The sequence below is a fragment of the Macrotis lagotis genome, chromosome 7 (genome assembly GCF_037893015.1).
Source record: "Macrotis lagotis isolate mMagLag1 chromosome 7, bilby.v1.9.chrom.fasta, whole genome shotgun sequence".
Taxonomy (NCBI): Eukaryota; Metazoa; Chordata; class Mammalia; order Peramelemorphia; family Peramelidae; genus Macrotis; species Macrotis lagotis.
In genome coordinates this window covers 219,372,567-219,395,059 of record NC_133664.1, presented here as the reverse complement: position 1 = coordinate 219,395,059, position 22,493 = coordinate 219,372,567, and the positions used below count along the sequence as shown (strand labels likewise).

The window sequence follows — 22,493 nt, the reverse complement described above, 5'->3', positions numbered from 1 at the left end:
TAACCTATAAACAGATATTGATATTGTTCAGTCATGTCTGACTCTTTGTGACCCCTTTCGGGATTTTCTTGGCAGAAATACCAGAGTGGTTTGCCAGGTCCTTCCCCTGCTATTTTGTAGTTGAGGAAACTGAGGCCAACAGGGTTAAGTGACTTGCCCAAGGTCACCCAGCTAGTGGCTTCTGAGACCAAATAGTTTAGGTGCAGGAATCTTTGACCGAGCCCAGCACTCTAGGCACTATGGCACCACCTAGCTGTTCTTGAGGTACATGATTATATTTGAGCAGGTGTGAGTTACTTGCCCAAGGAGGCCTTTGGTGCCATTGATTGAGTATGGATTCATTGGGATTCTCCTGGGCCTTTTCTTCCATCACTCTTAGATCTTTCTTTAGCCCGGTTTGGGGAATTACTTTCTTTTTTTTCCCTTTTCTTCTTCTTTTTCAGTTGTGCTCATTTAGGGAATTATTTTCCCAGCCCATTTCCCCTTTATTTTGGGGAAAATAATAGTTTTTTACTTTGGGCTCTTTTCTCTCTACCTCTTGCCTTTCAAGATCCTCCAAGTTTATATGCTAATTAAAAGAGCATTAGAATTTGGATTCATGAAACCTCTGCCCTAATTCTGACTATGACCTAGCTATGTGACTTATAACTTTTCTCAGCTCGTGTCCTTGCCTCCAAAATGGGGTTCATAATATCTGTTAGCATGGCTAATTATATCCTGGCTGATTACTGAGGGTAAATTCATTGGTGGGGGCTTGTGAACAACAGATAAGGCTACCCAAAGATCTGCTTATCCACATGGAATGTCCAGAGGTTTATACAGAGACCTCAGAGGAAACAGACAGTTATAATTCTAGTCCAGTACCTTTCTCACTCAGAGGAAAACAGAGGCCCATTCTCCTGCTCTGAATATTGGCTAGTCTAGGGACATAATTTTTAGGTTTAAGATACATTCCTCAAAGCTTTTCTTAAAGGGGGATTGTAACCCAAATTTATACCTTCATGCTTAACTCCTTCCCAACAAATGCTAACTTCACCAAAAAACCATCACAAGTAGTTCATAGTGATTAAACTCATGTATCCAAGTAGATAGCAAAAAGAAATAATATTTCTACAAATTGTAATATTTCAGAAAAAAATTTCAGCAAAAAAAAGAGTACATGAGTCCTTTAGATGGGAGTAAGTTGAGATTTTGCTCCACCAAGAGATAGGTCCCAATCTCAACCACTGGAAAATTCCTCAAAGTCTTTGGATAGGCAAGTTGGAAGTCAAGAAAATATTGAGAAGCTGTCTTCTACAAGGCAGTTGTTTTGGTTTTTTTTCTCCTCCTAAAGAATTTGGAATTAAATATTTTATCTTCTTCTGCCTGAGACCTAGGACTGTAGCTCTTGTCCTGGAGTCTTAGAACTATATGTTCCTGCTAATTTGGATTTTGTTATATCTATAAGTGTCCCCAGACTGTCTTCAGCTAAACTACTGTGCTTTTCATTCTTGCCCTTTATACAATAAATAATGAATCACTGTCACAATTTCTGGAAAGGGGTCAATTGACTTCCCAGATCAAAACTTCCCCCTCCCTGAACACCACTCCATCATATGTGTTATCTTCCATAATAATATCTTATTTATCCTCACAATAACCCTGTGAGAAGAGGAAACTAAGGCAGAGAGAGGTTGACTTGCCCAGGGTTACACAGCTACTAAGTGCCTAAAGCTAGTTTGAACTCAGACTTTACTGTCTCCAGATTTGATCTTACATGTTCATCAATTTGTATTTGTTTTCCCAGTATCTGGCACATACTAAACATTTTCCCTCCTTCCTTCCTTCTTTCTTTTTTTATTATTATTATTTTATTTGTTTTCCAATTAAATACAGTAGTAGTTTCTACCTATCATTTTCTGTAAGGTTTTGAATTTTACAATTTCCCCCCCACCCTTCCCTCCCCCTATCCCCCCACAGAAAGCAGTCTGGTAATCTTTATATTGTTTCCATACTATTGATCAAAATTGAATGTGTTGGGAGAGAAATCATTCTTTCTTTCAACAGATTGTGGGAGACACTAAAGGGTAACAGGGGATGGGGAAATAGATGAAACCATGTCAATGATTTTTTTTTTTTAGTTTTCCTACCAGATAACCTTCACACCAAGAAAAAGAAACTTAAAATAGGTACCCCACCCATCTTTAACATGCTATGTTTTTGACTGGTTTTTGAAGACTGCTTTTGAAGAGTATTGTGGTACACTAGACAAGGCACTGAATATATGCTATTTATGTTTATACTGAACAAATATAATTTATAGTGTTAATATTACCCAACTTAATTTACAGATTTAACACAATGGCAATCAATAGATTGATAGGTAATTTCATGCAATATCATGATATAAAATTCTAAAAATTCATATGGAAAATAACAAAAAAAAAAGGAAAAAGAAAGCTGGGAGTAGAAATATTTTAGGTTAGAGGACCTGAATTTGAACCCTGATTTTACTTACCTGACCTGTGTGACCTCAGAGAAGTTATTTAATCTTATTGGGTTTCTCCTGTGTATGGGAATCTGGATGACTTCGAGGACAGTGGTTTACTCAACAGTAATAAGGAAGTTAAGAAGAGGGGATGAGTAAGGGAAAACAATAATCAATTCAGTTCTTGACCTATTGAGTTTAAGAAGTCCAAAAACATTCAGTTTGAGATATTCAAGAGGACTAGATAAATATAAATGAGAGCCATGTACATAGAGATAAAAATGGAATCTATGGGAATTGAAGAGATAACCAAGTGAAATATTATAGGGGAAGAAGAGAAGAGGTGTCAGGACAGATACTTGAGGAACATCCAAAGTTTATGAGCATGTCCTAGATGAAGGTTCAACAAAAAAAGACAGAGAAGAAGTTGTTGTGAAGATTTTCACAGAAGCCTAGAGGAAAGAGGGTATCATGAAGAAAAGGGTGATTGACAATTAAGAGATCATTGGTAACATTAGAGAAAGCAGTTTTAATTGAATGATGAGAACAAAAGTAGAACATGGCCAGACTTCCTTAACTTTAAGGCCAGTTCTCTACCTATGCTGGCTCCACTTTTAACCAATTGCTTCTAATTCAAACTTCTACAAATAATCAGATTAATTATAATCCTTCTCTTATGTATTATTATTGTTGTTTTTCAGTTTTTTTCCAGTTGAGTCTGGCTCTTCATGATACTATTGGGGTTTTCTACTGCAATGGTTTGTCATTTCCTTCTCCAGTTCATTTTACAGATGAGGAAAATGAGGGTTAAATGATTTGCCTAGGGTCTTGCTAGTACTGTCAAAGACTGGATTTAAACTTAAGAAGATGAGTCTTCATGACTAAAAGTCTAGTACTCTATCCTTTGCTTTACCTAGTGGACCTGAGACCCTTCAAATGTATAGAAATGACTACATTTCTCACCAAATTTTTATTCACAATTAATTTTTAACATGACAAATTTTCTAGAGCCTTTACTATCTTTAAGGTATTCTCCACTTTGCCAATTTAATGCTTAAAATGAATTACCTAGAATGGAATTCTGCTCTATACAGAGTACAGTGAGACTATATTTTATGCATAATAAAAGTGTAGAAACATCTACTAAGAGTCTATAAATTTTCTGTTTCTTAAATTCTTGTAGTTCTCCTGGCCATATGAATTGGATATATAGGATGTACATTTATGTTCAGCCTGTTTCCTATACAACTGGGCAGGTTCTCAGCTTATTCAGAGGAATGGCAACTGAACTCTGGGGTCCTATATGAATTTGAACTTAAGCTGGTTGGTGATTTGGAGAATCCAATGTGAACTGGAACTCATGGGATTGGTGATTTGCTAGAAAATACTTTTGACTGTTCTTACATCTTCTGGGCTATATTCTAAGTCCTTCCAATATCATAAAATCTCTTCCATTTTGTATCCTTCTTCATTCCCAAAGCTGACTCAGGGCTTTCTAGCGAATCAAAATGACTTCAATCTTAAGGAAAGAAAGGGTCCCAAGTTTTTGCTTTTGAGATCTTATAATATAACACAAATATAGGATAAATGACTTGCAGAGTGTGCCTCTGTTAGGGATTGAGGATTCTAGTCCAGACTAGGAAGAAAACTAATCTATTTCCTTTTGTAGTTAGCCTAACTTACATCTTTAGCAAATGAACATGTGGAAATTCATTTCTGGGTCAACTATAGATATTTATGAGAAATAAAACTACTATAACAACCAATAAATCAAACTTTAGTAGAATTAAAAAAAAACAGCTCAGAAACTGTGTCATTCAGCTGATTGGGGGTGGGGAAGAGGAGAGGGGAAAAAGAAGGAAGAGGTGGGGGATAAAAACAATTTAATTCTTTGCATCCCCCACAACACATAGACTTTGGTTGAAGCCCCAACCACACAGGATAATAGATAGTCCTTCCAAGGAAAAATTATATCTCAGAGGCTGTCCTGGGCCCAACTGAATAGAAGGGTGAAGGTACAGCCAACTAACTTCCTTAAAGATGAGAACTCAGTAATTCCATGATTATTCTTTCTAAACTTAACTCCTTTTCCTCCAGGGCCCAGTACAAATCAAATCTTTCTGCTTCTATCATTCAAAAATTCTTTCATTTTCACTAGTGGAAAAATTGGGGTGAAGTAGATAAGGGTAATAAAGGGTAAAAAAACTATACTTCCCACAATGCTTTGTCACAGTTCCCATTTTCTCTTAAGATTCATTACTCTGCCTACCTGCCAAGAGAGGGATGTATATGTTCCATTCCTTCTTGGAGTCTGGGAATTCATAAATAATAATCTAATTCTAAAGAATGAGTGAGTCATCATCAGTCAATGCTCCCTCATACTGAAATCAATCTGTCCCTGGCTAAAGTTCCAACTGAAGATGAGGCTTTGAATGTTCATGTAGCAAACACCTGATTCTTTTCTAGCTGATAGTTATCAGATAGGGATCCATTGTTATACAAAAGCTGACTGAAATTTTCCAAGTTATATACCATGAGGTGGTTATCCCCCAGAAATTCAAGGATAGCTTCATTGTCCATCTCTATAAAGTTCGATGACAAAGGTCCTGTGACGATTCAGGGTGTGTTTCTCTCCTTAGTTACTGCTCATAAGATTCCTCCTCAATAGGCTGATTCTTCCCCAGAAGATGATCACTTCCCTGAGAGCCAGTGTGGCTTCAGAAAGGACCAAGGAACAATCAATATGGTGTTTATTGTGTGACAACTCTGGAAAAAAAATGGCAGTAGCAGTACAGGGGTCTGTATACAATATTTATAGAAATGACCAAGGCCTTTGATGCCATCAGTCATGAGGGCTTATGGAAAATTATGTCAAAATTTGGTTGCCTGAAAAAAGTTCATCAATACTGTACATCAGTTTCATGATGATGTGCATGTCCAGGTTTTGGTGGACAATGCGCTCCTGATTTCCTATCACCATTGCAGTGAAACAAGGATATGTCCTTGCTTCCATGCTTTTTAGCATGATGGCAAATTATTCAACTTGAAAAGTCTACAAACTAAGACCAAAGTGGAAGGAGTGTAGGTGCATGATCTTCTGTTTGCAGATGATTGTGCACTCAATGCAACAAAGTATGATCTGATTCTCTGCTGCTTGTACTAATTCTGGTATAACAATTGTCACCAAGAAAACACATTCACTTACCTTGGCAGTGGCTTTTACAAGGAGGTACACATCGACAATGAGGTTGTCACATGTATTGCCAGATCTAGCTCAGTGTTTGGGAGGTTTGGAAAGAAAATGGGGGAGAGAAGAAGTATTAGACTGACCACAAAACTGAAGATCTACAGAGTTGTTGTGCTGGCCTCATTGCTGTATACCTGTGAAACCTGGACATTCTACCAGTGTTATGCCACAAAACTGAATTGCTTCCATTTAAATTAGATCATCTGGCAGGAGAAGACATCAGACACCAAAGTCCTTTCTGGAGCTAAACTGCCAAGGATTCAAATGTTATTGCAGAGAATACAACTCTGATGGCACTGGCTATATTGTTCGAATGTCAAATGTACACTTGCCAAAACAACTATTTCATGAAGATCCCACACGGAGCAAGTGCTCATGGGGGAGGAGGGAGATTCAGAAAAAGCTGTACAAGAACACTCTCAAGGTATTTCTTAAGAACTTTAGAACTGACTATGCAGCATTGGAGACACTGGCATAGGATTTCCCAGCATGGTGTGCCCTCATCAGAGAGGGTGCTGTACTCTTTAGCAAGACAGAATGGAAACAGCTCAAAGGAAACATTAGATGCAAAAGTTTGGAGAACCTGCCTCAGATGTTCATGTGGACTATTTGTGCCCGACCAGTGATAGTGATGGTCTTATCAGCCACAGTTGGACATACTGTAACTTGTCTGAAACATAGTGCTATCATTTTGGTCTTCTTCAATAAAGAAGAACAAGAATCAGCCAACCAAAATATTTGGAAAAATAGTCAAAGAAGTTCTACCAAATTCCTTTTATGACACAAGTATATTATTGATACCTAAACTAGGAAGAACAAAAACAGAGAAAAAAAAACTCTATACCAATTTCCTTAATAAATATTGATGCAAAAATTTTAAATACTAGCAATGAAATTACAGAAGTATATGATGAAGATTATATACAATGATCAGAGAAGATTTAGGAAAACTATCAGTATAATTGGCCATATCAATGATAAAACCAACAGAAATCATAAGATGATCTCAATAAATACAGAAAAAGCTTTTGCCAAAATACAACACTCAAATTCCAGTGGTGGGATTCAGCCTGTATGGATGAAACAATTCCTAATTTTAAATTGAGTTCAGAGAACCAGTTATTAAAATGGTACTTGTATAAGTGTTCTCTCTCTAAGGTGGGCACCTTGGCAGCTGCCCAATGTGGAAATAACAAATTTATGTTCCGTATTCTTTTTTAGTATTCATCTGCACAACAGCATTTTCTAAGCACTCGAAGTAGTGTTCATTTTGTCTTTAGGTGAAAAAGTCGATGGAACTTTGCTTGTAATATTTATTTATTCACTTCTTAAAACTCATTATACTTTTGATGAAATACTACATTTAAATTCCTTCATTTTTGTTACTTCAATAAACATAAAGAGAAAAAAGTGCCAACAACCAGGAGGTGTCAAGCTGTCATTTGTTTCTGCTCTGTGTTACACTCAAAATTCCCCCAAGATATTAATGAGTACATTGTTGTTCCCTGATGTATGAAACTAATAGGAAGCTGGGACACAATGACTCAAAAGAAATATAGATTTCAAGAGTTATCTTATTGCCCATTTCAGAAGCTGAAATAGAAGAAAAACAGAGTTAGAACAGGTAGAATAAGTTTGAGGTCTGCAAATGTTCCAACATTGGGCACTGTGACCACATGGCCGTTTTTGCACCATAAAGCCATGTGAGTAATATACTGTGAGTAATATAACATAATCTAACTTTAAGTACCTCTTTTATTGTTCTTATTTGAATATAAAATACATGAAATATTAAATTACCTTTCAGAATATCTTTTTGTATACTTAAAATGGTTATTAGGGCAGAGAACCAGTTGTTAATTTATTTGAATCCCACCACTGTTCATTCCTATTAAAATTAATAGGAATAAATGGAACTTTTCCTTAAATGATAAATGATATCTATAAATAATATCTATCAGCCATAATTGTCTGTAATGGGGATAAGCTAGAAGCCTTCTCAACAAGAACAAGGGTGAAGCAAGGATGTTCATTATTACCACCAATATTCAAAATTGTATTAGAAGTACTAATTATAGTAATATGAAAAGAAAAATAAATTTAAGGAATTAGAACAGGCAATGAGGAAATAAATTTATTACTCTGCAGATGGAAGGATGTTATTCTTGGAGAATCTGAGAGATCAACTAAAAAACTATTTGAGATAATTAACAACCTAAGAAAAGCGGCAGAATATTATTATCAGCATTTCTATATAATGTTAACACTATCCAGCAGCAAGATATAGAAAGAGAAATTCTATTTAGAGTAACTGTAGACAATATAAAATACTTGACTGTGTCTGATTGCTAAGACAAACCCAGGAACTCTATGAACATAAAAATTTTTTTATAGGGTAATAGGGTTAAGTGACTTGCCCAAGATCACACAACTAGACAATTATTAAGTGTCTGAGGTTGGATGTGAACTTAGATCCTCCTGACTTCAGGGCCAGTGCTCAATCCACTGTGCCACCTAGCTACCCCCTTCTATGAATATAACTGCAAAACATTTTTCATACCAATGAAGTTAGATCTAAAGAACTAAAAAATATTAATTGTTCCTGGGCAGGTTGAACTAGTATAATAAAATAACAATTCTCCCTAAATTAATTTAGTGCCATACCAATCAAAATACCAAAAATTATTTTATAGAATGAGAAAAATAATAATAAAATTCATCTTGAAGAACAAAGGGTCAAGAATATCAAGAGAATCAAGGGAGCAGGGTGGGGGGGGCGGGAATGTGAATTAAGGTGACTTAGCCATACGGTATCTGAAACTGAAGTGGTAATCATCAATACAATCTGGTATGGGCTAAAAAATAGCCTGGTGGATCAGCAGCATAGATTAGGGACACAATATGTAGTAGTAAAAGATCATGATAATCTAGTGTTTGAGAGACTCAAAGATCCAAATTTTTGAGAAATGAACTTACTATTTGACAAAAAAAAATGCAGTGAAAACTGGAAACCAGTTTGGAAGAAACTAGGTATAGATGAGCATCTCACACTGTATAACAAGATAAAGTCAAAACAGTTACATGATTTAGAATAACAAACTGGGGTGGGGGCATAGAATAATTTACCTGTCTTATATATGAATAAGGAAAGAATTTATGACCTAACAAGAGTTAGTGAGCATATTGGGATATAAAATCTTGGTTACATTAAATTAAAAAAGATTTGCACAAACAAAACCGATACACCAATGTTAGATGGCAAACAGAAAACTGGGGTGGAGGGGGTAGGAAAAGCCTTTTATCAGATAAAGTCTTCAGTTCTCAAATATAGAGAACAGAGTCAAAATTTATAGTAATACAAGTCATTCTCTGATTGATAAATGTTCAAAGAACATGAATAGGCAGATTTCAGAGGAAGAAATCAGAGCTATCTATAGTCATATGAAATAATTATCTAAATCACTGCTAATTAGAGAAATGCAAATTAAAACAACTCTGAGGTATCACCCACAAGATTGATTACTATGACAAAAAAAGGAAATTGGTAAGTATTGGAGGGGATATAGGAAAAGTGGGACATTAATACACTGTTAGAGTTGTAACACTGATCCAACCATTCTGGAGAGCAATCTGGAATTATGCCCAAAGGGTTATAAAACTATAAATGTAAATCATTTCTACAATATTTAAAACATACCCTCTGATCTAGCAATATCACTGCTAGGTATATAGCCCCAAAAGATTTTTTTTTAAAAGGGAAAAGGATCTTAATTCAGAAAAATATTTATATTTTTTAGTGGCTAAGAATTGGAGATTAGAGGGGAGCCTATCAATTGGGAAATGGCTGAACATTATTATGCTATAAGAAATGACAAGCAAGATTATTTCAGAACTGAAAAATGTGGAAAGTTTGTATGAATTGATACAAAGTGAAATGAGAAGAACCAGAGAACACTGTATGCAGTAACAGCAATATTGCATGATGAATTATGAATGACTTAGCTGTTCTCAGAAATATAATGATCCAAGATAATCCCAAAGGACTCATGATGAAAAATGTGATCTGTCTCCAGAGAAAGAACTGACATCTGAATACAGACTGAAGCATATGATTTTTCATTTTCTTTTTTTGTTCTGTTCAAGTTTCCTTGTACAAAATGACTAATATAGAAATGTTTTACATGATTGCCCATACTTAACCTATACCAAATTGCTTACTATCTCAGGGAAGGGAGAGGGAAAGGAAGAAGGAAGAGATAGAATTTGTCCCTCAAAACTTCAGAAAAAATGTGTTTAAAAGTTTTAATTTGTAATTGGGGAAAATAATTTTTTTACAAAAATAAAAAATGATAAGGATGAGATGTCCTGTTCCCAGACAATTCCAATTTCTTCTTTTTAGGTCTCTATTTGTTTTGTTTTGAAATTTTTCATTCCAGGTATTTTGGAGATTATTGACTTCTATTAAAATATTCTTAAATTTTTATGGTTAAAAAAAATCGAGGCTGTTGAGAATTCATCTAACCCAACATAGTCCCATTGGTATAAAAGGAAATGCAAGGGAGCTCAGAACTTGATAAGCTCAAGTTCCTTAACAAATGAGATCTCAGAGACCAAGACAAGTGAAGTAAGTGACTTCTCTAAAGTTACAAATTTAATTATTTAGAACCTAAGTCTATGAACTCCCTCAGAGTGTTCTTTCCATGGCAACCCTACCTCCTTTTTCTCCTTTTCTAGATTATATGTGGTTGTATTAATAGTTTTGAGATCTAGACCATCTCCTATTTGATTGTTCATATTAATGGGAATCTCTCTTTCTCTCTCTCTCTATACATATATATGTATATATATGTTATATATATATATTTTCTTTTTCCCTTAAAAAATATTGAACTTCTTTTTCTTGCTGGGGAATTATTCTATTTAACAAGGAATAAAACAAAGGTTCTTTTAAAACAGACTTTAAGGGGCAGCTAGGTGGTGTAGTGGATAGAGCACAGGCCCTGGAGTCAGGAAGATCTGAGTTCAAATCTGATCTCAGACACTAAATAATTACCTAGCTGTGTGGCCTTGGGCAAGTCACTTAACCCCATTGCCTTGCAAAAACAAAAACAAAAATAAAAGTCTTTAAAAACAGTTCTATTAAAACAGTCATCACAACTGTGTTCCATGTTATATGCATTATTATTCACTACTTACATATTTCCTCTGCAAAAATTTTCTCAACTCATTTTTGAGTTAAATTTGGTCATTATAATTATGTCACTTTGTTCAGTTTGGTTTGATCTTTCCATTTAAATTGTGCATGTGATTTTTCCAGGTTTTCTTTGATTATACATTACATCAGTTCATTTATGTCTTCCCAGGCATCTGAGTTTTTTGTATTCTTCCCTTTTTAAGGATAACATCATTTGTTTAGCTATTTCCCAAGGTATGGACTTCCATTTTGTGTGTGTGTGTGTGTGTGTGTGTGTGTGTGTGTGTGTGTGTGTGTGTGTGTGTATCTGTTTCTCTGTGTGTATGACCACAGAAAGGGTTAACTATGACTATTTTAGAGTATATGGATCATCATTTGTTTCTTCAGATCTTTAATGTATATGTTACAGGCACATACATGCACATTCACATAAAAATACTTCTGTGCATTATATATATCAAAGTGTAAAATCAGAATCCTGAAAGAATTAAGCCTACTTCTCACACTCTCTTCTATCCCGTTCCCGTTCTCCCAGGGGCAGGGTACCCGGAGCTGCCCTAGGCTTCCAGGTAGAGATGTGCTGGGAGCAAAGTAAATAATGGTTTTCTTGACTTTCCTCTCTTTTCTTCTCAACTAGAAGAAATTTTGTTTCCTGGCAAGGCTGAGGAACAGCGCCACTGCGGCTTGTTGAGTTTCGCTTTCCTTTCTGGGGGAAATCAAAACTCAGCTGAGCTCACAGTTGCCCTCTGTAGAAAAGCCGCAGAACATCCTCAAGGAAGGCACAGAGGAGGGCAGCTTTCCCTCCAGATGCTCAGGGAAGTCTTGGGACGCGGAGCCGGCCCTGCGGATGCTCCTCCACCTTCTTTAATCGCCTGCAGCGGGTAAGGGATCGCCCCGTACTTCTTGTACTCGGTTTGTCTCTTGCAGTGGTCCAGGGCTAAGAACTGGAGAACTATTTCCCCAAAAGTCTACGGAATAAATTTGATGGATCCGAAGCTACTTCGGGGTTTTTCAGCAACTGAAACCATTTGGATAGGTAAAGGTTCTAAAGGAACTAATTTTTACAGGTCTTATCTTGTTTTTTAGACCTAAGAAATTTTTTTTTAAAAAAAATTCTATCTGGGAAAAATGAAAATTTAAAAACCCACACACAAAAATACTGAAAATATGGGCTTTGTAGAAATAAAACTTTTACTCCACTCAAAGTTAAATAGGCTGTAAATGTTTTGCGGGCTAGTACTGTGTTTTGCCTCTTTTTGTATCCCCTCAACACTTAGCACACGGTACCTAGCAGATACTTAATACATATACCTTGATTAAATGGTAGAGGAGGATCCTTAGACTGGTAAGTAAATGATTTTGCCTTCAGCTATTTATGCCAAAAACTTTAAAAATTGTATTTACTTATAATTATAAATTGAAGAGTGGCTAGAAAGCTAGCGTTGGTCACAGAAATATCTAGGTTCATCTGACTCTGACCAAAGTGAAGCAGAGAATAATTGAGGCCAATCTATACAGAATTCGGGCAACGCCTTAATTTGCTGAAATAGTTCTGGGACCCCTGTTTTTTATTAACTGGATTTTCTGGATAAGTTGGGTAATTTGTTATAAATTTAACACATTTTTCTGAGTCTTTTATTTTTTTTATTTTTTATTTTTTTTAGATTTTTCAAGGCAATGGGGTTAAGTGGCTTGTCCAAGGCCACACAGCTAAGCAATTATTAAGTATCTGAGGTCGCATTTGAACCCAGGTACTCCTGACTCCAAGGCCAGTGCTCTATCCACTGCACCACCACCTGGCCACCCCTTAGCAAAGCTATTTCAAATTTTTTTCCATGACCCTTTCTATGTTAGAAAATAGAAAGAAAAGAAAACACTTTTACAAAAGGAACGCAGTTATTGCTTTTATCCCTCCTAAGACTGTCTTGTGCTCAGAGTGATAGCTACAGAAAGGACCTCTAATTTTGTCTTGTGGGAACTATTTACATTCTTCTATATTCTTTACGATTTCATGAACATATTCTAGAGAGTTTTCTGAGGCACATTTATATCTAGTAAATGTCAGAGATGGAATTTGAAACCAAGTCTTTTTGATGCCAAGGCCAACTCTCTGTTGCTACTCCTGCTGCCTCTGGTAGAGTGCAAAACTTCAAAATAGGTTAATCAGGTCTAACTATTCTTTTTTTAAAAAAATTTTAGGGGTGACTAGGTGGCACAGTGGATCGAACACCGGCTTTGGAGTCAGGAGTACTTGAATTCAAATCCAGCCTCAGACACTTAACAATTGCCTAGCTGTGTGGCCTTGGGCAAGCCACTTAACCCCATTGCCTTGAAAAAACTAAAATAAAATTTTTTTTAATTTAATTTTTCCCATGATGCATGCAAAAATAAGTTTCAGCATTCATTTTTAAAATCTTGAGTTCCAAATTCTCTCCCTTTCTCCCTCCCCTCATTGAGAAAGTAAGTTAATTGATATAGGTTAAAAATGTGTAGTCATTGTAAAAGTAAATATAATTTCCCCTCCAAAAAAAAAAAAGAGAAACATCAAGAAAATTTTTTTTTAGAAAGTACATTTCAGTCTGTATTCAGACACCATAAGCTCTGTCTTTGGGATGGATGGTATTCTTTATCATAAGTCCTTCAGAATTGTCCCGGATCACAGCATTGTTGAGAAAAGGTAAGTCATCCTACAACTTTGTCTATTGTATATTTTCCATTGTATCTGCTCATGTAAGATTTTTACTGAGAGTATCCTGTTCACCATTTCTTATAACAGAATGATATTTCATCATTACATACCTACATAATACATTTTGTTCAATCATCCCCTGACAAACATTCCCTTAATTTCTAGTTCCTTGTTACCAGAAAAGAACTGCTATAAATATCCATATATATGTGTATATATATATATATATATATATATATATATATATATATATATATATATATGTATATGTATATATATATATATATATATATATATATATATATATATATATATATATATATACTTTTCCTTACTGTTTTTCATTTATTAGGGAATATAGTCCTAGTGGCATGGCTAGGTCAAAGGATGGGCATGGTTTTATAGCCCTTTGGGCATACTTCCAAATTGCTCTACAGAATTATTGAGTCCTTTTTCTTCCTCTGACAGTGCATTAATGTCTCATTTCCCCCTACATTTCCTCCAACATTTGTCATTTTCTCTTTCTGTCCTAATAGTCAATCCAATAGGTATAAGGTAGTGCCTCAGAATTGTTCCACCTCCCTGTTTCTTCTGTCAATAGTGAGTTAGGACAGTTCAAAAAATTATTTGAGTAGATAGCATTGATAATGTCACCCAAAAACTGTTCACATCTTTTAATCATTGATCTTTCAATCATTTTGATCATTGACTCAGGTGTAACTATTCTTTAAAAACTATAGATCTTCATTTGGAGGAAGCAAAGCTAGCATTCTTTGATTTTTTTTCTTTTTAGGACTTTTGATGAAGAGGCAGGGTAGAAATAAGAATGGATTTAAACCTAAAAGATCCAGATTTGAATATAGATCCCTTGGCTGATTGGTACATAATAGGGTAATTAGGGGAACCTATACCCTGGTCCCTTCTAGTGGGTTTCATCTTCCTTGTTAAAGAGCATCCATGATTCTTCTTGGTCCCTTGGCCCTGTATTTGGGGTATATGTGGGAGACTGTGCTAAAGAGAATTATGCCTGGATTAATAGATTTTAAAAATGAAGCCAGAGATTATCTATTTGTCTGTCTCTTTCCCTCCTTCCCAAGCCCTAGGGTGTATTCTCTCCCCTTCCCCCACCCAGTGACAGCTATTGTGGTTATGTGCACATGATAGTGGATACAGGTCTTTACATACTCTCCCTGTACAACCAATGAGCTGGAGACAATCCCTAGCTTCATTTTCTGCCTTGTTTCTCTTCCTGAATTCAAGTGCTCCAAAGCAAGACTGGGGTGGATAGTTTTAGCCTTGGAGCCTGGCTCTTTTGTTCTAGAGGGTGGAAGTCCTTGGGTACTGGCTGGCAGGAGGAGGTATATTCTGCAGCCATAACTTTCCCAGAGGAGATGCTACCTTTGCTAGGAGAATGAGGCATGCCCTGGCTGACCAGAATACCTAGAACATAAATTACTGCTCAGATAGTGCAGATTGAGGTGAAAGTAAAATATTCTTAGCAAAATGTCAGGTATCCTGAGAGTCCTCTTATTCCCGGGGAAAGCATATTAAGAATGAAGGGTTATTAGTTTATGTTTTCAGCATTTGCTAGTGAATGCTTATGAGTATTTTATTATAAGCACTTCTTTTATAGTGTAGAAAATAGCTTCCTTTTCCTGAAAATTACTACTTTGTATGTCAAATAACTTTTTTTTTAAGGGATCTTGTTAACAGCTAAACCCAAGCTTAATGAAATTTAGGAAGGGGCAAAATAAACCATAGACTATCAAAAAATATGCTTGACTTCTCCCTTTGGTAGTTCAGTCTCAACAAAGATTGAACCTGGTCCATAGAAGTCTAGGGCAAGAGTCCTGTGTGGGAACAAGATGTCCCATGGGTTTCGGGTGGCCTCCCATCAACCCCTGTCAGAAGTCCAAGGGAGAATTTTGGAATATAAAGCTCCATGTTCAATTGAGCAGCTAGCTTTTCCTGCACAGATGTCAATCATCTTTGACATAGTCCTCAGTGACTGAAACCTTGGGGATCAATTGGTAACCTCTGGTCATGCATCCTTTAGGAAAGGACCTGAACAAAGGTCAATTGAAATGGGAAGTACCCAAGACTTCTTGGAGGAATCCCCTTTTGCCTCATTTACAAATAGCTACTTAGGAGAATATTTTGCTAGTGAATGCATTTGTATCATAGAAAAAGCCTCCACTCAATTCAATACTCAAAACATTTTTTAAAATAGATTTTTAGGAATGTTTTTGGTTTTTCCATTGCTTACAGCAGCACAATCTATCTCCCTCCACCTTTCAGAGAACCATTTCTTATAGTAAAGAACAAAAAAAGAGGAATAGGGAAGTTTGTTGAAATTAATCAATGACCACAACTATGGGACGTATTTTTAATCAAAGGACAGAGGTAATTGCAAAACATAAAACAGATAATTTTGATTATGTGAAATTAAGAAGCTTTTGCAAAACATAATTAATACATCTAAGATAAGTAGGGAAGCAGTCAAATGGGGGGGAAAACTTTGTCTTAAATTTCTCAGATAAGAGTTTGGTATCCAACATGACTAAAAGTCATTACCCAATAGCAATGTGGTGAAAGAATAGGAACACATAGTTCTCAGAAGAATTGTGAACAATAATTTTAATAGCCAAGTCATATAATTTCTAATAAGAAAAGAAATGCAAATTAATAAACCATTGAATTTTAACCTCACAGTCAGCAAATTGGCAAAGATGACAAAGTCTATGATGGAAGGGTTTTGGAATTGTGAATTAGTAGGTCATTTTGGCATTGCGCAAACAAGTAGCTAAAATGTTCATACTCTGCCCCAGGAATTTAATTACTAGGTTCTGAATTTAAATACTAGGCATATGCCTCAAGGTGGTTATTGATGAAAAAGAAGTTCCCATATTCATTTGTTAACTTTGAAAGCAAATGACCAGAATCACAGAAATTATGTAACTACTACTAACTCTGAAAAAATAAAATAAAATAAAAACAAAATAAAACCAATGAGTTAATAGTGACCATAAGCAAAGAGTTCTCTTTATTCTGTTAGAGGAGGGAAATTAGACACATGTGCTGAGGCCTTTTCTTGTAGAACTGCTTTAGTGTGGGCAAATTTCAACACATATCCTAGTGACTGACAATGAGGGGTAACAGCAACAGTGAGACAAGTCTGTTTAATAGCAGGGCTTCGTGACCAGAACTTGGGTACTAGCACAATATGATTCCACGTTCCCCAATTAATGGGCATCTCCTCAATTTCTAATTTTGTGCCATCACAAAATCTGCCAAGTTCAGGGACCACCAGGTGCTGATGTGAAACAATTCTGAGATTTTGAATTCATCACAAGGGTGAACACAAAGGATTGTTTTTTGTGACAATTAGCTCTGGAAAACAAGGGGTCTCCTAATAATAAAAAGAGAGGAGTCATCTTGACACAATAAAATATTTATAGCCACTCTTGTAGTAAAAAAAAAAAAGCTGGACAAATTGTGGTACATGAATGTAATTAAGTTGTTAGCCCAATAAATATGATAAATGCTAAGAAGCCTAGAAAGACTTATATGTATTCATTCAAAAACTGAAGTGAGCAGAACCCAAAACAAAAATATACATAATGACCTATAACAATGTTAATGGAAAAACAATAATAATGAAACAATAGAAAATAAATGTGAAATTACAAAGAATAAGTTGTTTGAACAAAAAAGATACCACCTCCCACTCCTTTGCACAGATGGGGGATGGGAGAAGGAATGAATGTGGAACACTGCATACTTTGAAAAATTTATTGACCAATTTTGCTTCTTTTTTTCTCTCTCTTTCTTTTTTTTTTTCCTTTAGATTTTTCAAGGCAATAGAGTTAAGTGGCTTGCCCAAGGCCACGCGGCTAGGTAATTATTGGGTGTCTGAGGCTGGATTTGAACTCAGGTACCCTGACTCCAGGGCCAGTGCTCTTATCCACTGCACCACCTAGGTGCCCCCCCCCCCCAATTTTTAATAAATACAAAAGATCCCAGCTACTGGAATCTATTTGACAAAACTGTTGGGAAACCTGGAAAGTATTCTGGCAGAAATTGTGCATAAATCAAATGGCATGCCAGGGTAAGCTTCAAATAGATAGCCACCCCCTCTTTTTTTTTCTTTTCTTAAAAAAACAGCAACAGGGGCAGTTAGGTGGTGCAGTGGATAGAGCACTGGCCCTGTAGTCAGGAGAACTGAGTTCAAATGTGACCTCAGACACTTGATAATTACTAGCTATGTGGCCTTGGGCAAGCCACTTAACCCTATTGCCTTGCAAAAAACTAAAAAAACAAAAAAACCCTAAAAAAACCAGCAATAAACTTGGCTCCCTTGAAGAATAAGGGAGAAAGGATATCACAAAATAAGCTGCCATAAATATTCATGTACATTTAGATCCTTTTCTTTCTTTTCTCTTTTTCTTGATCTCTTTGAGATACAGACCTAGTAGTGGCATTGCTGGATCAAAGTATATGCACAAATACTTTTTTTGGTCCTATGTTATATATAGAAATGCTCATGGGTTGTTGGGACTTTATCAAGTTCAATATTTTAAAAAATGTTCCCCTCAATGCATGTGGGAATCATTCAATTAAAGATTTTATAGACATGAAAAAGGTATATTCACAATTTTATAACCCTTTGGGCATAGTTTCAAATTGCTCTCCAGAACTGTCAAATCACTTCAAAATTCCACCAGCAGTGTATTAGTGACTCAGGTGGCACTGGCACTAGTCAGGAGGACCTGAGTTCAAATCTTAGTCTCCGATACTTACAAGCTATGTTGGGCAAGTCATTTAATCCCAATTGTTTCACATCCAGGACCATCTCCAGTCTTCCTGATCCATATCTGGCCAATGGACTCAGTTGGCTCTGGAGGAGACAGTAAGGCTGGTTTCTTAGCACAGTACCCCTCACTCAAATCCAGTTAATGTGCTTGTCATGGCATCACCTTCCTCATGTCATGCTCTTCTTCAAGAATGAAGGACAAACCCCGTTTGCCTTGCAAAAACCTAAAAAAAAAGAATGAAGGACAAAAAAAAAGAAGAATGAAGGACAAATATTATCATCAGTGTGCCAATTTTCTCACATGCCCTTCAATATTTGTCATTTTTGATAGGGTGAGCTGGTGACTCAGAATTGTTTTTATTTGCATTTTTTAAAGAATAGTGATTTAGATCATTTTCTTATATGACCATAGAAAGCTTTGGTTTCTTCTTCTGAAAACTGCTTGTTCATAAGGAATAACTTGTATTATAAATTTTGACTCTGTTCTCTAAGTATTTGAGAAATGAAGCCTTTATCAGATTAACTTGCTGTAATTTTTTTAGTTATGATTACTGTGTACTTCCATCCATCCTATTTTCACCCTGTTTAACCTTTTCTCTCTCCTTTCATCTTGTCCTCCTCAAGAATATTTTGCTTCTGACCTCCACTTTCCCTCCTGTCTATCAGTCACCGCATTCTCCTTCTCATGTCCCCTTCCCCTCCTACTTCTCCATAAGGTCAGATAGATTTCTATAGTCAACTATACCCAACAACTATGAATATATGAACCCATTTGGATGAGAGTAACTTTCTCTGTTGTGAAAGCAGTTTTTACCTCTTTAATGTGAGATAGTTTTCCATACATTTTCTTGATATCATAAGAAGACAATCCTGGGTTTTCTATTAGTTGGTGGTCCCTTGATCCCTCCCTTCATCCAGCCTAGGTTCTTCTTCTTCTTCTTCTTCTTCTTCTTCTTCCTTCTTCTTCCTTCTTCCTTCTTCTTCTTCCTTCTTCTTCCTCCTCCTCCTCCTCCTCCTTCCTCCTCCTCTTCTTCTTCCTCCTCCTTCCTCCTCCTCCTCCTCCTCCTCCTCCTCCTCTTCTTCTTCTTTTGGTTCATTCAAGTCTTCCTTGTAACTCACCGTTTATAATGTGCCACAACCTAACAAACCCACAAGATTTCTTTCTTTCAATTTTTGTTCCCCCATGGTACAGTAGCTGGGCAGAGAATGCTCCTCAACAGATTGCTCTAGGTCTAGATAATGCTGCTATCATGTAACTTGGAACAAGTCATTTTGCCTTTTTGAGTCAATAGTTTTGCATCTGTAAAATTAAGTTAATCCTATTAACATTCTATATTTCCCAGGGTTGTTTTGTAAAGTTTGGAGTGTTATGGAGATGGAAGTCAACATTCAAGGTTTCCTGTAGAGGGAAGGCCATCTTGGTTTATTCCACTAGGTGGTAGTATTGCATGGTGAGTAGACATTGAGTTTCACTAGCAAGTGAAACCTTTCCTACTTTGTCTTATTGGCTTTGTAATTATTATGTAAATATAAATAATATTGTAATAATTATTGTAAATAATAATAAATTATTATTGATTATCCTTTTTGTAGTAAGTCAGTTTTGAATGCTAGGGGAATGGGGAGAGGGAAGGAGAATAAAGAAATTGTGAAAATTCCAACTTGGGCAGAATAAATCACCAATAAAGGTGATTTCTTTAGAAGAATCTTGCCTGTTAATGTTTCCAGTCAAAAGGCAAAGTATTCTTATCCCAAGAAACCAAAAAACCAAGAGCAACCAACTTTAGTTGAATTCTTGGAAATAAAGATTAGATTTTTTAGAAAGAGTTAAACTCAACTTCTTTAGTGAATCAGGCCAGCACATAGATTTACTCCTCTCCCTGATTCATCTCTATTCAACTCAATTCTTTTTGGGTGACTTCAAGAAATAATATTCTTGGATTATCCCTTGTCAATCAACATGGAAGTAAATGTCTCTTATGACAAAATGCTTCCATTGGAAGACAACTGTTGCTGGAGGAAACAAAATGGAGAGTCCTTCCCCTTATCTCAAATGCACACAAGTGAATCCTCAAGAACTAGCTTCTTCCTCTGTGAATGGTTCTTTTCTTGACTCTTTCCTTAGAACTTACTTATAATGGGGCTAGCCTATCTTTTATTTTATTTTATTTTTTTAGATTTTTGCAAGGCAAATGGGTTAAGTGGCTTGCCCAAGGTCACACAGCTAGGTAATTATTAAGTATCTGAGGTCAGATTTGTACTCAGGTACTCCTGACTCCAGGGCTGGTGCTCTATTCACTGTGCCCCCTAGCCACCCCCAGCCTATCTTTTAAAGGCTACCATGAGGCATAGCTGATTCTTGGCTATTCACTTTCATCTAAAGTCTAATACATTGCTGTGTTATTAGAAATAATAATAATACCTAGCATTTATATTATACTTTAAGGTTATAAAAAGCCCTTTACATAGTTCTCATTTTATCCTCACAACAACCTTAGGAGGTAGGTACTATTATTATTCCCATTTTTTAGACGAGCACATTGAGACAAATAGAAGTTAAATGACTTGCTCAGAATCACACAGATGGTAACATCTAGCTAGATTTTAATGCAGGTCTTCTTGAAGTCTATCTCTTATTCAAGCTGACCAGATGTTTATATCCTGTTTGGATAACTCATTTATATGAAGCTATGGGGTCATTTAGAATAGTTTATTTTTTAGGTTTTTGCAAGGCAAATGGGGTTAAGTGGCTTGCCCAAGGCCACACAGCTAGGTAATTATTAAGTGTCTGAGACCGGATTTGAACCCAGGTACTCCTGACTCCAAGGCCGGTGCTTTATCCACTACGCCACCTAGCCACTCCTAGAATAGTTTTTTAATTCAATCAGAAGTTGTCCTGATTCGTCTCCCTTATAGTTATATTCATTGTAGTTTTCATTCAGCCCCACATTTTTTTTTTGTTCAGATACCACCAAATTTATGTCCAGGATGGGTTGCATTCTTTATCATAAATCATTCAGAGAAGTTGCTTCAATATTTTTCATTCTATATTCAATATATATATTTTCAATATTCATTCTATTCCTCTCCACTCCCTCTTATTCTAGTCTCTCTCTCCTTTCACCCTGTCCCTCCTCAAAAGGGGTTGTATCTGACTACCCTCTCCCATGATCTTCCCTTTCTTCTATCAACTACTCCACCCCTCCCTTGTCCCCCTTTTCCCACCCCTTGCTCTCCTTTTTTCTCTAGGGTATGATAGATTTCTATACCCTATTGAGTGCATATGTTATTTCCTCTCTGAACCATTTCTGATGAGAATGAAGGCTCACTCATTCCCCTTCACCTCCCCCCCTTTCCACTCCAATGTCAAAGCTTTTTCTTGACTCTTTTATGTGAAATATACTAACCCATTCTACCTCTCCTTTCCCTTCCTCCCAGTAATTTTCTTTATCACCCATTGATGCCATCTTTATACCATATTATGCCATTATATTCAACTCCTTCCTGTGCCTTGTTTTTTATATACTCCCATAAAGGAATACAAGAAGTTCATCATCATTAAATCCCTCATAATTAGTCTTTCCTGTCCACCCCCTCTATGTTTCACCTGAGTCCTGTACTTGAAGATCAAACTTTCTGTTCAGCTCTGGTCATTTCAATAGGAAAGTTTGAAAGTCCCCTGTTTCATTGAAAGTCCACCTTTTCCCCGAAAGAGGATTTCAGTTTTGCTGCATCATTGATTCTCAGTTTGTAAACCAAGCTCTTTTGCCTCCAGAATAACATATACTAAGCCCTATGAGCCCATAATGTAGATGCTGCTAAATCCTGTATAATCCTGACTGTAGCACCACAGTAGTTGAATTGTGTCTTTCTGGCAGCTTATAGTATTTTCTCGTTGACTTGGGAGTTCTGGAATTTGACAATAATATTCCTGGTAGTTTTTTTGGGGGGTGGGGAGGATCTCCTTCAGTAGTTAATTGGTGGATTCCTTCAATTTCTATTTTACCCTTTGCTTCTAGGGTATCAGGGCAATTATCCTAGAGAATTTCTTGAAAAATGAAGCCTAGACTCTTTTCCTGGTCA

At 36.2% G+C, this 22,493-nt stretch overlaps 1 protein-coding gene across 2 annotated transcripts in view; it reads left to right on the top strand.

The window, feature by feature from the left end:
- Positions 1 to 11,039: 11,039 nt before the first annotated feature.
- Positions 11,040 to 22,493, top strand: part of USP18 (ubiquitin specific peptidase 18) — a 38,605-nt gene continuing 27,151 nt past the window's right edge. The window contains exons 1-2 of one of the 2 annotated variants that reach the window (XM_074194924.1): positions 11,040 to 11,789; positions 19,754 to 19,861. The gene's annotated coding sequence lies outside the window, so the exon portion shown is untranslated. The remainder of the gene's footprint in view (positions 11,790 to 19,753; positions 19,862 to 22,493) is intronic. The other variant, XM_074194923.1, reaches the window with a different exon arrangement.